The following is a 15,650-nucleotide window of genomic DNA, read 5'->3' as shown; positions in this document are numbered from 1 at the left end:
CGTCTAGCCTTAATACCTTTCCACCTGCTCTCTTGGATGCACAGAATATCAACCTTTCTCCTAATCATCATGTCAACCAACTCCTGTGCTTTTCCTGTCATAGTCCCAACATTCAAAGTCCCTACACTCAGTTGTAGGCTCTGTGCATTCCTCTTTTTCTTCTGACGCTGGATCCGGTTTCCTCCTCTTCTTTGTCTTTGCGAGTACACTTCTACATATTCAAAATACACATCGGAACGGTTTATAAATTCAAAAGATCAATTATGAAAAACAAACACAACAATTTATTTCTCCATTAATTTGAAATATTTTACATAAATATTCCAAATTTTTTTCTGTTTGCTTTAATAAGAAAAAAAAAAAAGTTGAAAGGAAATTTGGCTCAGCCCCGTTTTTAGAAAATAGCAAGTAAAACAGGCCGAGGTCGAGAAAATAGTGCAGGACAAAGAACCGAGTGTCTCCTCCAGTGTCCCCGCCGAGCGACTGAGTGTGCGCGGGGGCGGCGGCGGAGTGGCGGGCTTCCCGGCGAGGGGCTCATTCAACCGGGGGTAATTACGGTCATCGCGCATTCAAAGCGAAACCGCTAATCAAACGGAACGCACGTATTGTCTTGGCGGCCGCTTGCAAAATGTGCGTCAGGAACTCCAGTGGACAGCAAACGTGTCAAGCGGCGTGACCGATGCGCAACTTTCCTTCTGCACATCGAAGAAAACAACAAGTAACTGCAATGCATTTGGCGAAAAAGAAGTCCTAGAAGTTTGCGTGAAATATTGATGAGGTTTTATTAGCCGTCCAAATATCTTTACTTGCTTTGCTTTCTGCACGATGCGCGTTCCGCTGCGCAATCCGGCCATTAAGCGCAATGAATAAAAAATGCATCCGAGCGATTGAAGAGCTAATGCCAGGCGGGCGACCGGATCGCGGCGCTCGGAGGGTCCGCCGGGGTCACGGCGGGCTGAGGCCGACCTAAATGCACTGCGCCTCCCTGGGCGAATGGGATGCTGATGTCGGGCTGACGTGCTGGGGGTGGGTTGGAAAGGGGGTCCGTGAAGGCTTAGCGGCCTTTTCTGAGACCTTCAGTTCTGGCCTTTGCCTCCTCAATAGAGCAAAGCTAATCAGGGGGCGCCTTGGGGGGGAGGGGGGCTCGGTGGCTCTCCTCTTTGCCCTCGGGTGAGTTTCAGAGCCAGCGGGGGAAGCGCTGAGGGGGTGTCTGGCCTGAGGACACTTGAGGTGGAGGCGGTCCCGGCAAACTATTGAGAGAAAAAAAAAAAAAGGCAAGTGGACGAGCCTGCTGGAAGCTCGCTTCGCCACACCTCGAACGCTCTGCTTGACGACTTCCATCCATCCGTTTTTCTGAGGCGGGGTACACCCTCCCTTGACTTGACCGCTGATGTTTTCGTCATCGCGTACGCATCTTGCTAACTGGACCCCCTTCCGGAATGACGCGAGATGCCAAGCCGGCGACATTTTTGTCACAGTATGATGCCGTAAAATGTTTGATAAAACTGCACGAGAGCTGATTGGATGAATTGTCCTGCGCTTGGATGCGACAGCCTCACTTCAATCATCGCCGCCGAGCCCCGAGAGGAGGGGGATAGACGGCAAAACAGCCCAACATCCTGATGCTGGCATGTCAGGCAGGGCAAGAGCCTATTTGCGTGCTAGGTGTTGTTTAACTGCATGCGAGAGAGTAGAACTAAGTCTCGAGACTTAAACATTTCTCATCTTTTACAGAAATTTGATAATAATGCTATTGCTGTTTTTACTGCAAAACCAACTGAGACAAATTCCTTGTGTGTTGTTTACGTACTTGGCTGATTCTAATTCTGAAAGGGAGGTGGAAAAATGTTTTGGATTACCGTACGGTGTAAGCGTACCCCACTTTAGAGCTCAACATTGCCATCTACTGGCCTGGCATGCATAGTACAACATTTTTCACTTGCTTTTGGAGATCTTTGTGACCTTAATCATTTTCGCACCTGGCAAACGCAACCTCAATGTGTCAATGATGACAAATCCAAGTTGCGGTGACGGGTCGTCGAAGTTCCTGCGGGTTTCCGTGTCTAGATTCCCCCCCCCACCACCACCACCCCCACCCCCACCCCCTCCTCGTTCGCCTGTCAAAAATGTGAAGACGAGGCCGAGCGCGATCGGCGAGCGCCGGCTGCTCGTCTACCCGAGAGGCTTTCGCGTAATCTCGCTCGGAATTAATACTTTTTCCGCTCGAGTGTGTCCGTCAAAACGCGGCATGTTATCCCAAAAGACAAAGAATAGCGGGGGGGGGGGGCGTGGAGAGACGGTGTCTGCATTTTCGATGTATTTAACCCCGTCTCGCTGGCTGCCGTCAATGGAGAGCCCCCACCCCCCGGCAGGCTCCCTGGGGTCACGGTGTCAGATGTGGGGATAATGGGACAGCTGTAGCCAGATGAGGCGGGGGGGGGGGGTTTGACATCAAGCCAATTAGCATCAGTCGATCACCGTGACGTAGCAAATGCGGCTGGATCGATATCTGAGATGTTTGGGGGGTGGTCAGCGGGGGGTGTGAGGAAAATGAGATTAGCCGTATCAAGTCTGTCTAAGTGAGTCAAGATGTCGTTTAATACGCGCATTTTTATGGCAGGATCAAACAAATGGAAGCTTTTTTTTTTTTTTTTTTAGCTGCCGTGTGTGAAAAGTACAGAAGGCGGGGCACTGGTGGTGGGGGGGGGGGGGTTCGCGTCTGTGAATTTGCCAGCTTCCGAGGCGTAAATGACGGGTACTGTGAATTTTTACACCCGCAATTTACCGCCCACGGCTCTCTGTGTCGAAAGCAATCGGCGGTCCCGCGTTGATATGGCGACAGGTAATTATGTGAACGTGTGAAGCCGCAATGGCCGCGTGAATGCGCGCTGTGCTGCGTTGTGTCCGCAAAAAAGCTCACAGCGTTATTTTTACCATTCGCATTTTGGACTTCTCTGTTTGTTTGCACAGAAAGACGACATGAGGGACTTACGAGGCTATTTAATTCAATGTTAGATGAAAATTGTGTGGAAAATATGTTCTAATGTATGGCAGAAAGAAGACGGCAAAGTTTAACTTGTGCGAGACGACAAACTGTATTTAATCATCGTGATGTACGAACAGCCCATGGAATTTTTTTTTTCTCGGAGGGAAAAGGAGAAGAAATTGTGACGCGGTGTGAAAGCAGTCACTTTGTTGTTTGCCTTTTTTGGCAATTACCGACACCTTCTTCTCGATTTGTTTTGACAGTCGGCAAAAAAAAAAAAAAAGTGCTTCGCGGTGAGACGACGCCATGCATCTGATTATCTAAATGTACGATTCTGCGATGCAAACTTTGGCGGTTTGGGACAATCAAACGAATGTTAAGATTAGCGACGGCATTTGTAGGCCTCAGAGCGCCGACGTGTCTTTTCCCTGATTTGTTCTGACCGGCGGCAACAGTTAGCAAGCGTGCTAGCGACGCGTGCGGGACGAAAGTGGAGATTTGTTTTCCAGATTGGAACAAAACAATGGCACGAAATTCTGATGCGGCGCCGAAAGAGGACGGTTAAGTGTCACTCGGGGGAGATGACGACTAATTATCAGAACGCAGCCTCGCTTTTTGAGCGTGACGACGATCGATTTGTTTCGAGCTCGCTAGCTGCCGCTACTTTTTGGATTAGATTCAAATTTTGTCGACTTTGGAGTCTCTCGACGAGTAATGTGAAGGAGAAAACAATCCGGGTGAGATGATGAATAACGGCGCAATAAATAACAATAATAATTGTCAAGATTCCACCTGCATGCCCGAGAGGTGTTCAAATGAAAAGTTGCGCAAATCACCTCCTCCCTCCGTCATCTCGCCGACTGTTTTGCATTCTCGTATTTGTTGCTTTACCGCTCGGAGAGTTTCAAATGAGTTTGTCACGACTAAGGACGTCGGGGAGGAAAAGATCCGGGCGGCGGAATGGAAGGCACGCGGAATGACAACGAGGCCGCGGAGAGGATGTGAGATTTCTTTTTTTTTTTTTTTTCCCCATTGGGGAACGAAGGCGACACTTCCACCGTATTAGCGCCGTCATTGAGGGCGCAAACACTGCCGCAAATTAACGGCGGAATGAAAGAAGAGCGAGTGAAATGGAAGGAGGATGAAGGCGAGGAAAGGGATGGGAGGGGGGAATAATAAAGGAGTGGAAGAAGGAAATTCCCCCCCCCCAAAAAAAAAAAATAAAAAGAGGACGAATGAGCATGAATGACGGAGGAAATGGGACAGAAAAATGAGACGAGGGCGGAAAATGAGGAGGGGAGGAACATCTGGTATGACTCTCAAAAAGTTCCATACAATTTCAAATGCACGCATGTGTGTGTGTGTGTGTGTGTGGTATTTAGGAAAGAGGAGGGGGTTGTTAGTCTAAAGCAATGATGCACAAAGACACACCAACCGGGCCTGCCACACTCGCTTATCTTCAGATGGATTCCTTCAGCGGAAGAAAACAAAAAAAAAGGAACTAAATGTTCGGCAAGTGGAGACCAAAAAGTAGTTTCCGATAAAAAAAAGAAAAAAAAATGGACAAAATCCAAAAGGGCTGCGTCGGCTTCGTTTTGTTTACTCGTTGGCCACAAGAATTGGGAAAGAGCTGCATTGAAAAGTGTTTTGGTAAAGATAATTCATATCACAATCAGATTTGAATCGATTGATCGCATTTGCGTGGGGCTCCCGCAGCCTCTGTGTGAAAGTTTGGATCGGCACGATTTTGTTTTGACGCTCAGCAACTCTTTGAACGCGCACAAAATTTGGCGCAGCCGTCGGATCCAACACATCCCAAAAAGTAAGGAAGGCGCCGCAGTGATGGCGACTACGGACTCGACGGGGAGCCCCGTCATTTTGGAGGAAAGCAAATTTAACCAAAAACTGAATCAATCAATTTGGACCTCCGACACACTTGACCTTTGTGTGAAATCAACCGTTAAAAAAAATAAACACCGCTGCAAAAGTCTCAATTTTATAAAATCAACTGCCACGAAATTTGGTGCAACCAATGATAATCAATATAACACTTTATGTATTTTGAGAATATCTCTGAATGCATGATTATAGCAGTCGCTGTGTATCCCCAGGGGCTGCCTCTGATTATTTGATCCGGTTCTATATGCAGTCTACATGCAGCGTGACGGATTTCATAAAAAAAAAAAAAATAAAATAAAAAAAAAATCAACACAAACCCCAACATCTGACATATTTTTACAAAGATTTTTCAACGAAAGGTGTTCACTTAATTCTTTCCAAAAGCAAAAGTTCTCCGTGAAGTGTTGAGCCAATCAGAAGCCTGGAAAAGTCCGCGTCCCTGGCCGTAAATATGATTTTCCCGTATTTGGACTCGCATCTTCGGAAGTGGCGACGAGCCGTCGGCCCTCCTTCCTCCTCCTCCTTGACGCGTTCATTTTCCGCCCGTTTTAACCCTTTCGCCGCCACTGAATTATTCAGCGGTTCTCTCGGACAAAGCCGCGAGGTCGGCTAATGGCGGCGTGGCAAAGGCGTGCGTTTGTAAATGAGGCTAATCCTCCTTGTGTGCGTCAAGGTTTACACGGGTCGAGCGGAACCGCAAGGAGCGTTTTGTCCGAGGGGAATTTTTGCGGTGTGTGTTTTAGCTGTCCAGTGCGGCGCCACAATGACCCTTGCAACCGAAGAATCGCACAACGGTGTGTGTGTGTGTGTGTGTGTGTGTGCGCGCGTCTGTGAAGGAGGAGGCTCTCGCTTCTTTCTGACCTATTTGGACCAGAACAATAAAAGATTGACAGCCCGGAGGCACAAACCGAAACGGGCCAGATATGGCGTGATATAATATAGACGGGGAGACACACCCGGGTTGTGTGCGATTCAGGTCAAAAACACACACACACACACATTTGAATGACAATATGGCAATAGTCACATGTTCTCCTAGACCAGGGGTGCCCAGACTTATTTTTTTTTTTTTTTTACCCCAAGATCTACTTTTCAAGCAGGCAGCCTCTCACAAGCTACTGATGTGTGATGTTTTAAGGTTAATGTTATTTTGCCTCCTATATTTAAAAAACAGAATTAGCTTTTTGGTGCACTGTGTTGTCTGTGCTTTCGTCCTGGATCAGGCTTTTCAAAATGACACACCATCTCATCCTGCACTTTCTACTTTGGCTTCAGACCAGAACTTTCCCACTCCGAAAAGAATAAATCTAGTCCAGTTTAATCAGTTTAATTTCCTTGATTATTCATATAGTGCGACAGTCATTGCATCTTTTTTAATTTTCTCCGTTAATATCGAAAGTAGACATGCAGCATGTCTAGCTCGTCTTTGCTCTACGTTGCCCAGACTGTGTTGCTAATTAAAGCAGCGGTGGTGGACGCTGTCATTACAGAACACGTTGATGGGCTGCGTAAGCATAAACGTAACATTTGTAATTATGAGTGTACGTCTTTAAGAGTAAGGGGGGGGTGGATTGTGTAAATTAAGCTAGGAAAAAGAGAATGGACGCATTGAGCACTGTCCTAGACTAATGAAAATGAACGTACGCTAACGAACTGATGGAGGCCCGGTGCCAACAAAATAACATTTTCAAATACTAAAAGTCAAACAGTGTCATTCGGTGATGGGATTATTTTTTTTTTTTTTAGTTGTTTTTTTTTTTTTTTGATGAGTTTTATAATAAGTTGTGTAATGTTCTTGAATATTCTTGAATGTGGAACTGCCGTGTGCGCGCGTGTTCAAGGCCAGGTTTAAGTGCCCCGAAACAGAACGAAACGCACTTTTGAAATGCCAAGCAGTCAAAGCTCTGAGCGGGAAGAAACCTTGGACGCCGTTAGATAAATGGCTGTGCAATGATGCGCACACTGATAGTGCTACGACCAAAAAAAAAAAAAAAAAAGAGAAAGTAGAGTCGGTGTGGGGGGGGGGGTGAGGAAAGTCGGGGAAGTGGGATTGCTGGGGAGCTTTTTAAGCACGTTGGGTAGGTGGGGAGGTGCGTCGCCAATAAAAGTAGGTTGGCAGGTCAGAAGGTAGGGCAGGGTACTTATGAGCATCTGTGGCGGAAGGTGGGGGGGGGGGACAGGAGGTAGCCAGTCCACCCCCTTACACTGGCCTTGGCCCCCACCAACAAAATAAATAGGATGCGACTGGACTACGCCATCGAATTTTAGGCTCACATACTTTATCGGTAAAGTGGAGAAGGGAAATTAACAAAAAGGCAGGAAGTACTCCCCCCCCTCCCCACCCCCCACCCCCCACCCCCCAACCACCCACCCACCCACCCTTCATATCAGAACTTTAGAAAACCCTTTGAGTCGCAGCTGAAGCCCAAAGAATCCAAATGGGAACGAAAATTAGGGGAAGGGTGATGAAGTGAATCCAATGGGGGGTGGGACGAGGAATGGAAACTAGCGGCGTGTATCGCAGTTTTCCCCTTTCATTGCGCTAGTCACCTGTGTGTGCGTGTGCATGCATGCATGTGTGCGTGATCCGGTTTCAGCAGCTGTGAAAAGTTCTGCCGAGACAAAGCAAGTCTGACACCGGCCACACACGCACACCCGCGAAGCCTCCTGCTGCCATTTGAGCAGATGTTTGCTTTGGCCTTGACTGGATCTCACTTTGATGACTTTTCCATAAGAAGGACTCCAAAAAAAAACCCCAAAAAAAACCTGGTCGCTTGAGCTAGCAAGAGTGCTGCGGTTTTTGGCAGAAAAATCAAATTTGATCCCGATTGGCCAGACGTGCAAACCCTAAGCGACGTCTGATTTATCATTTTTTTCTCCCCCCCTTCCATCGTACCGGCGCTCATATTTGCCATCTCGTCTTTTTCGCGCCGCTCTTCGAACCTTTTGAACCCATTTGTACAACTTGAGTCACGATTACTGGGGTTCAGTCAGGGGCGAGAACGAGAACCTCAAAGTCCCCGCTGAACGGAATAACAGGAATACGCAAAGATGGGTGGCCGTCTGCCTCAACTGCTCGCTTTGGCGGGGGCGGCTAGCGGAACGGGATACCGAACGGTACAACAATGCGCGTACTCGTACTTCTACTCGCAGCCGCCTGCGTCGATGGACGACGATAAATAATCGAAGTCGGAAAAAGTACTCGGGATGGTACGGTAACAAGTATTTGGAGTAAATAGGTAAGGAAGTCAAAGTATGGAGGCCCCGTTGCTCGGTGGTTAGAGCACCGGGTCGGTAAACCAGGGGTTGTGAGTTCGTATCCCACCGGGGCGTCAGGGAGGGGATCCGGCGTAAAAGCCGCGCCAAACAAATACGAGCGTTCATCTGAGATGTCACGCGGGACAATCCGAAAGAAACTTACCAAGGGAAAGAAGTCAAAGTCCACATTTCAGAAAACAAAATGGGTGGGTGCTTGGGTAGTTGGGTTGGTAGCTACAAACCTGAGCTAGGCAGGTAGGCGGGTCGGTCGGCCAACCGGTCGGTCAGCCTCTCCTTAAGGTGGGATCGGAAGGCCCAGAGGTTAAAGTCGGTTGGTCTGGTCAGGAAATGAGACGCGGAGCTGGGGACGAAGGTTGAGCTCGGTCAGTCGGTCGAAGGCAACGATGCTCGAGCGGGTTGGACGGGCATCGGGCAGACTTTACACGGTGATCCTTGGGGCCGAAAAAAACCCTAACCGCTGACCGATCCGATCGCAAGATGGAGCAATGAGTCCATTTAAATGACCTGTTCATTTGCTGTACATACATGTACATACTTAGTTACTCCAAAATATATCTCGAATAAATCATCATTGTTCATCTATTTATCCCAGTGAGGCATAAATACAGGCGGAATAAGTGGACGGTCTTCTATTAGATGCAGCATCTGTTGTATATTCTAATGTCCAAGCTATCTTTTTGTAACATTTTTGTTTGTTGGGGTGTTGTGAGATTTTTCAATTGTAAAATATGTGCCTTGGCTGCCGCATAAAGGCCGGAATTCGTCGCTGTTGGGAGTTCACGTGTCCAACGGAACGGCAGCATGTTTACCCGCAACCGTGAGCGTTAGCACTAGCGAGCAAGGCGACGTAACATTTTGTTGCCTGCTGGCGAGCCGACTTGGATTACAAGTACGTGAACATACCTCAAGCAAGACTTACACGAACGTCCTCCCCTGTCGTGGGCACCGGTGACCGCTAACGCATGTACTTTTTCCATCCTTTTCTTCTTATAACACAGTTATACACACTGGTGTCATGGAAACTCCACAAAGCCGGAGCCGGGATTAGAAACCTGGTCCTGAGAACTGTGAGGCCAACACTCTAACCGGTAACCCCACCGTGCCACTCGTACAACATATTGTTGCTCAAAAAAGATTTGAGTTTAGTTCCCGTTTACGGTGATCTGAGTTAGAACGCTAGATAACGTTAATCGGTAGTCAGTGCGGTGGGTATGCGAGGAAGGAAGCAAGGCATTACTTTGCTGCTGTTAGTGGACACAAGAACCGGCTCGGAATTGCGACTGATCTGAACTCTGAACTCATGCGGGGGGCGGGGGGGCTTGACTTCTTTTGCAGCCGTGACAGATGAGGTTGCAGTTTGCATCTTCCTCCACCCGCCAGCGTTCTGTCATGTTTGCTTTTCTCCGCTCTCTCACTTCCCGCCATTCCGACATCGGCATTCACGTCGCGAGCCGTGGGAGCTCGCTTGCTTTATCGAACGCAAAGCCGCCGTTCGCAGGAAGCCCGCCGTTTACCGACGGCCTCGGCGAAGGCCGTTGTTGAGAATTTTGGATTGCACGTATAAGTGAAGAAGGTTGTTTGGTAGGCCATTCCTTATCTTAGAAACAAAATCCTTTCATACGGGATCAAATCAGGATTTATGTGTCCATCTTAGCCCCTTTCGCACTGCCGGTGCAGAAATTTGGCACGCCAGAGTGACCGACGATAAAAGCCCGCTTTGCCTTTTCATCAAAACTCATCAACGCGGCGAGAGCAGGAAGTTCAAGAAGGTTAGCAAGGTAGGTCGGAAGCTAACGTACGCCGGTAGGGAAGGAAGTTAAGGTCAGACAGTTGGTTGCGTGGTAAAGAAGCAAAAATATGTGAGGAAGTTAACATACTTTCGACGTACGGTTAGTAGGTTGGTCGGCAATAACGACAAGTTTGTCTGTTGTACAAGTGTTCAATGCTTAATATTCGATGCACCGTTTGTGACAAACCGTGGTTAGGAATCTGTGGTCCAACGGAGCACCAGTTTTCCACCAATTTGAAGAAACGCCCCCTCCATAAAACTGTGGACGACAAAGGCGGCGGCACCACACAAAGACGGGCAAACAACAACAACAACACAGGCGGAAAATGTTCCCAATCCCGGCGGCCCCAAACGTGACCTCGCCTTCGTTTGCGTCGCGCGGGTGGTCTCGTCTTTGCCCGCCCCACTAAAAACGTTTTTTTTTACCGTCATGTCAAACAGGAGGAACGAACGGCGTAAACTAACGGCCGTCTGGGCCGGACAGAAAGACTCATTTGCATCACACATGCAGTAAAAGGGACGCTCGGTTTTACTGCACCCGCCCCGTGTGTGAGTGTGTGTGTGTGTGTGTACTTCAATGCAGGGTTTCACGCAGCCGGGCAATGAATGGCCGACAAAGCAGCAGAGTGTCATGTAAATGCTCGTTGTTGGCGCTCTTCACTCTCTTTCCTGTTGGTCGTCGCGGTAACCAATAGCGTCTGACCTTTGACGAACGATGCTCAGGGGACGGACGCCCGCTGTCGTCGCGTGTTGTGACATTTGCTGATGCACGACGACACAACCGATCGATACGACGACCGCGTTGCTCCGTTTTTATGTCGGAGGGCTGGCGAAATGCGTTGGACACGTACATGCAGTGCAAAACTGAAAGTATTAGACAATACAGTGATGCCTCGGTTCTCGTCCAGAATCCGGTTCGAGAAGTGATTTGTTCAAAAACCGAATCAATGTTTCCCATTACAATGAATGGAAAAAGAAATAATGTGTTTCGAACCTAAAAACATTTGGCTTTTTAAGGCTTTTTTTTTTTTTTTTAGCTTTCCCTGATCATAAACTGCATAGTAGAAATACATGTGTAGTTTAAATACTTTATGTAATAAAATAATTTGTATGCTTTAGCAGTAGAGTACGCTAGGCTAGGAGCGCATTGCCGTTTCTGTAGTGACTCGGCCCCCGGCCTTGTAAACTTTTTTTTATTTTGTGCAGAATAACTTTGAACACGCAACTCGTCTTCTTTGGAGCCACGATTGGGGGTTAATACGGGTCGTCCTCCGTAAGAAGAAAAACAACAGTCACTACCGGGACACGTCTGTGTACAAAGGCTGCGTTACACAGAATCACAAAAGTCCGCTGGTTGCGTCGTGCGCTTTATGTCGTTTCCGGGTATTTTCGCCGTCGTGGGAATTCACAACAAAGCGCGTCGTGGGTCAGCTGGTCTGGCCGCGTGCAATATGTTATTTACGGGTTTTGTTTGGCGTTTGAATACCGATTTTCGTTTGAAAACAGAAGCGAAAAAAAATCTCGAAATTTGTTCGAAAACGGGGACGTTCGAGAACCGAGGCTTTACTGTATTGTCAAAATAGTATTCCCTTGCTTCATTGTGATTTACCTGGATTTTAATTTTTTTGTATTCAAATTATGCGCAATTCCCCATATTGCAGTATGTCCTGTAGTTTTTTTTTATGATAAAATGACACTGAAAACATTAAAAATAAAAAGTCATTAAAACACAATCCTATTACAAGAAATTGAATGTACGTAGTGTAGAGTACTACTCTGGATTATTGTATGTTTCAGAGTTATGAGTAAATGTTTGGTGTAGATTAATAGGAATGTGAGGGAGATTAATATTCGCCGTGAGAGATTCATACGGCTTTGGGATATGTATAAATAATTCCCAAAACTGAGACTTTGCGGATTTCACCACTCGTCGGGTTGGTGTAGAACCGAACCCCGCCCCCAGCGCCCCCCCCCCCCCATCATTGTCAGCATTATAAGTAAACAAAAATGCTATGCTGCATCTTTGTTGCTATATTTAAAAAAGTATAAAATAAAAAAAGGTAGTATTATTTTCCGCACCGTTTCCAAAAGGCGTCGGGGCACGTCGGCGCGGTGGGATTTCGGATATTCGCTGACGTGGAGGTTCGGGCTTCGCTCTTGGAAGCCGGCGCTCCGTAAGCAAAAGCAGCTGGAGGCTTTGGACGCATCCGCACGGCGGCGGCGGCTGCCAGCGCGCGAGCACACGAGCACTTTGTTCGCGACACACGGAAATCACGTCGCGCCGCTTTGTTGCCGTCGATGTGGAATCTGACGTGTATCAAAACAATAACGCCACTTGTTGGCTTACAACTGCAATTCATAGTCGATGGTGGTTTTTTTAAGGTATCCGTACTTTATTTGAGTAATTTTTTTCTTTTTTACCTTAACTTTGGAAATTTGGAAAGAGATACTGTACATGTACTTTGTGTTGTCCTTTATAATAACTTAGCTGGTTACTTTTTTGCACCATCAAATGTCGAGGGGCTCACCTCGCGTTTCGGAGTCCGGTATTTTCTTTTGACCCTTTTTTTTGTTTGTTTGTTTGTTTGTTTCCCCACAAGTCTCTGTAGTTTTACCTCAGTACTTTAGCCTCGTCCGTCCAGAGTACATAAAGGATGTGCGGTGAAACGTTTCCTCGGCCCTCGGCCTTTAACGCTAATGTCGATTAGCTAGCCTTGTCGACGGTGCAGCTTTTTAAAAAGAACCAGCGAGGGTTTAGATTGCTTTGACCCCCGCGCTCGCGTCTCTAATCGGCTCGCGGCGCTTTGCTGCCATCGATCGCATCGCTAAAGACCCGGAAAGCCTTTTGTTTGCCTTATTTATGACGTTGCCACTTAGCGTGCGCGCTCTGACTGAGACATTAGTAGATATGTAAGATTTCTGAGACATTAAAACCTTTTCTTTTATTAAATTATTGATTTAAAGGCCATTCATCTGTTTCAGCTCCAATCCTAAAAAAAAAGCACCTACAAAATATGTTAATGAGGAAAAATAGCACGCTAATAATTAAATAGAAATAGAATGTAAGGACATAAACTTTCTGCAGCTTTTTTCCCACTTTTTTTTAATAGTCTTCACTTTATTTTTTGCATTTTTTTCCCCCACATTTGCTCACAAATTTGCATGATTTCAAACTTGAATTCACTGACTTCCTGTCCGCAATTTTCCTGTTTGCACCCGGGGTTTTAAAAAACATTAAAAAAATTGGCAAAATACCTTCACAAAAAGCAGAAAAGTGTTTTGAAGTTTCAGAAGCTCACTTGTAGGTCAAATATTTGGGTCACAGCACAAAACGAAAGAAACAAAAAAAATGAACAAATGACAAATTTTTGTTGGGGCAATCTTAAGTCAAGATAGCGCTGTAGCTAACAGTTAGCCTGCTAGTCTCAGGGTGAAGATGTAAAATGACTTCACATGTTGAGTACTGCCTCCCACATTTCCACAGTTTACAAAAAAGAACCACGACTGTTTTACAAAATGAACTAATAGTTCCCAAAACATATCGCTTAGTCTTACATTACTTTTCATTTATTTATTTGACTGGCAACCAGTTCAGGGCAGAGTCCGCCTTTCGCTCAAAGTTAGCCGGGATGGGCTCGGGCACTCCCGCGACCCTCGTGAGGATCAGCGGCCTGGAAAATGGACAGATTGACAATTCACGTTCAGCGTTAAGACCTCACCAAACTGTGTTCCAGCTACACAAGTTAGCATTAGCTTAGCATGGCGCTGCAAACTCTCACTTAACGATCCCTTTTGCAAGTCTTCCCTCCTTTTTTATCATTTTACTGTTTAATTCACATTTCTCCCTGCGCGGAAAATCTTCCTGCCCGGTCCGGTCCGGTCCGGTCCGGTCTTCTCTTGGTATTCCGCGGCTGCTCCCCTTGAAGCTCCCGGCTTCTTATCTAAATCTCCGTCGGGAGTCGCTCCGATAATGCGGGTTCGCTCGCCAATGACAGACCTAAAAGGCATCCGGGGACTCAGACGGAGAGGTGACGGACGGACGGACGGACGGCAAAAGAAAAATGAAAAAAACTTGCAGAGGTAACGAGCGGCTTCATCTGAAAACGAGCGCGCATCTGTTGTTTTGTTTCCCGGCGCTCGGCGATTTATTTTAAGAGCCGCGGGCTGCGATAGATCAGCGCCAAATACTCGCCACATGCTCGAGTGTTGGAGCGAAGCCACGCGTGCTCGCTCGCCTTCCTGTCCTGCTTGGAAAAACTTCTTTTTCGGACAAAATGGATCAAAGTCGCTCTGATAGGAATAAGCATCGTTTAGTTCTTGGTATTTCTCGCTAAAATTCATTTCGAGAGAGAGAAATTTTTTTTCCAGGCATATTTTTCATCACTTTTGAATCAATAGTGGAAGAACACATTTCAGTTTAAAGATGGAAAATAAAATGTACGGCTGCTGGACGGCTTTCCGCTTTTTTGGTTTTGTACTTTGTTGATCAGTTTGCTGGTTAAAAATAAAAGACGGGTCCAAAATTTTCAGCCATAAGCCGAGTTGTCGGTAAGTTTTAATTACAACAAAAATGTATGATTTCCTACAAATGGGCCACATATATTCTTTGATGTGAAATTTGTAATTAAAAAAAAAACATAACGGGATTTTCCTGGAGTGTGTTCAGCAATTTTTTTTGATCAGGCATATTTTTTTTCCATGACTGGAACCATGTTTTTAAAATTTGTAATCCATTTTCTTTGACGTAAATTGTGGAACCAGTTTGAGGCTCTCGTTTTTGGTGCGTTCCATTTTTCACAAACGAGTACCAAATTGTTCGATTTTAAAGCCTTATATTTGACTCGATTTGGTTAAGCCGTTGATTCTAAGACGTATTTTCACGAGCAAAAATGAATCAAGCGCAATTTTGTGCTTTTTACCAATGTTTTATCTTCATTTTTTGGGCTGTGTGTTAATAGGAATAACATGTTTGCTGCCAGCACCGGCATGGCTGATTTTCCGCAAATTTGTGCCACATGTCCTTTGCTACAAGACCCCGATGATGTCTCGACAATGTGAGACTGCGGCGTTGTTGTTTTCTTTCCGGGCGGTGGCGGCGCCGAGCAAAGTGCTGACCGGCCCACGTTGGGCTTCGGGACACGCACAGTGTTGTGTTCAAGGGCATTCGGGCAAAAAGATGTTGAGACGGCTCTCTGAGCTTGTTTCACCTTGAAAGTTTTTATCCTTTCGGGGGGGTCTCGGCGCTTTGGACGAATCTTTGGCATTTTTTTTTTCCTGCAATTTTCCAGCTTGAGTTGGGGAAAATTGCTTGAAAAGTCGCCGGTGGCTCAGGTCAGGTTGCAGAGATCGAGCGGCCGTCCCGGGAGGGAAAGTTTGTAGCGTGGCCGGCAAACCGTCCAGGGGATCGATACTGAACTTTCTCACTTTGTCTCGGCATCAACTGATTCTCCCGCCATGATTAAAACCACCGAGAACGAGAATTGGGATGGACGCGCTGGTTAAAGATGGCCCGTCCTATTCGTAGCCTCGATCTTGCGTCCCGTCGGATGTCGATTCGTCGTCGTCCCTCCCGGCGCAGGATTAACACGCGATATGGAAAACGGAGCCGGCTGACCCGGCACCACCGCTTGCATCCGGACGTTCCTTTTCTCGGCCTCAGTCTTGATTTCCGTGTAGGCAGTAGGGAATACGAAATCT

General features: G+C 46.9%; 1 protein-coding gene across 6 annotated transcripts in view; it reads left to right on the top strand.

Annotated features, from left to right (window-relative positions):
* Positions 1-15,650, top strand: part of cdh11 (cadherin 11, type 2, OB-cadherin (osteoblast)) — a 110,063-nt gene that overhangs the window by 43,509 nt on the left and 50,904 nt on the right. The window contains exon 1 of one of the 6 annotated variants that reach the window (XM_061836563.1): positions 14,016-14,033. The exons of the other annotated variants lie outside the window; for them this stretch is intronic. The gene's annotated coding sequence lies outside the window, so the exon portion shown is untranslated. Of the gene's footprint in view, positions 1-14,015; positions 14,034-15,650 lie in introns of those variants that run through there. 6 annotated transcript variants of the gene reach the window in all.

Source organism: Syngnathoides biaculeatus, chromosome 12 (assembly GCF_019802595.1).
Source record: "Syngnathoides biaculeatus isolate LvHL_M chromosome 12, ASM1980259v1, whole genome shotgun sequence".
In the NCBI taxonomy this organism is placed as follows: Eukaryota; Metazoa; Chordata; class Actinopteri; order Syngnathiformes; family Syngnathidae; genus Syngnathoides; species Syngnathoides biaculeatus.
The sequence above is the reverse complement of the archived record's forward strand: the minus strand, read 5'-3'. Positions and strand labels throughout refer to the sequence as shown.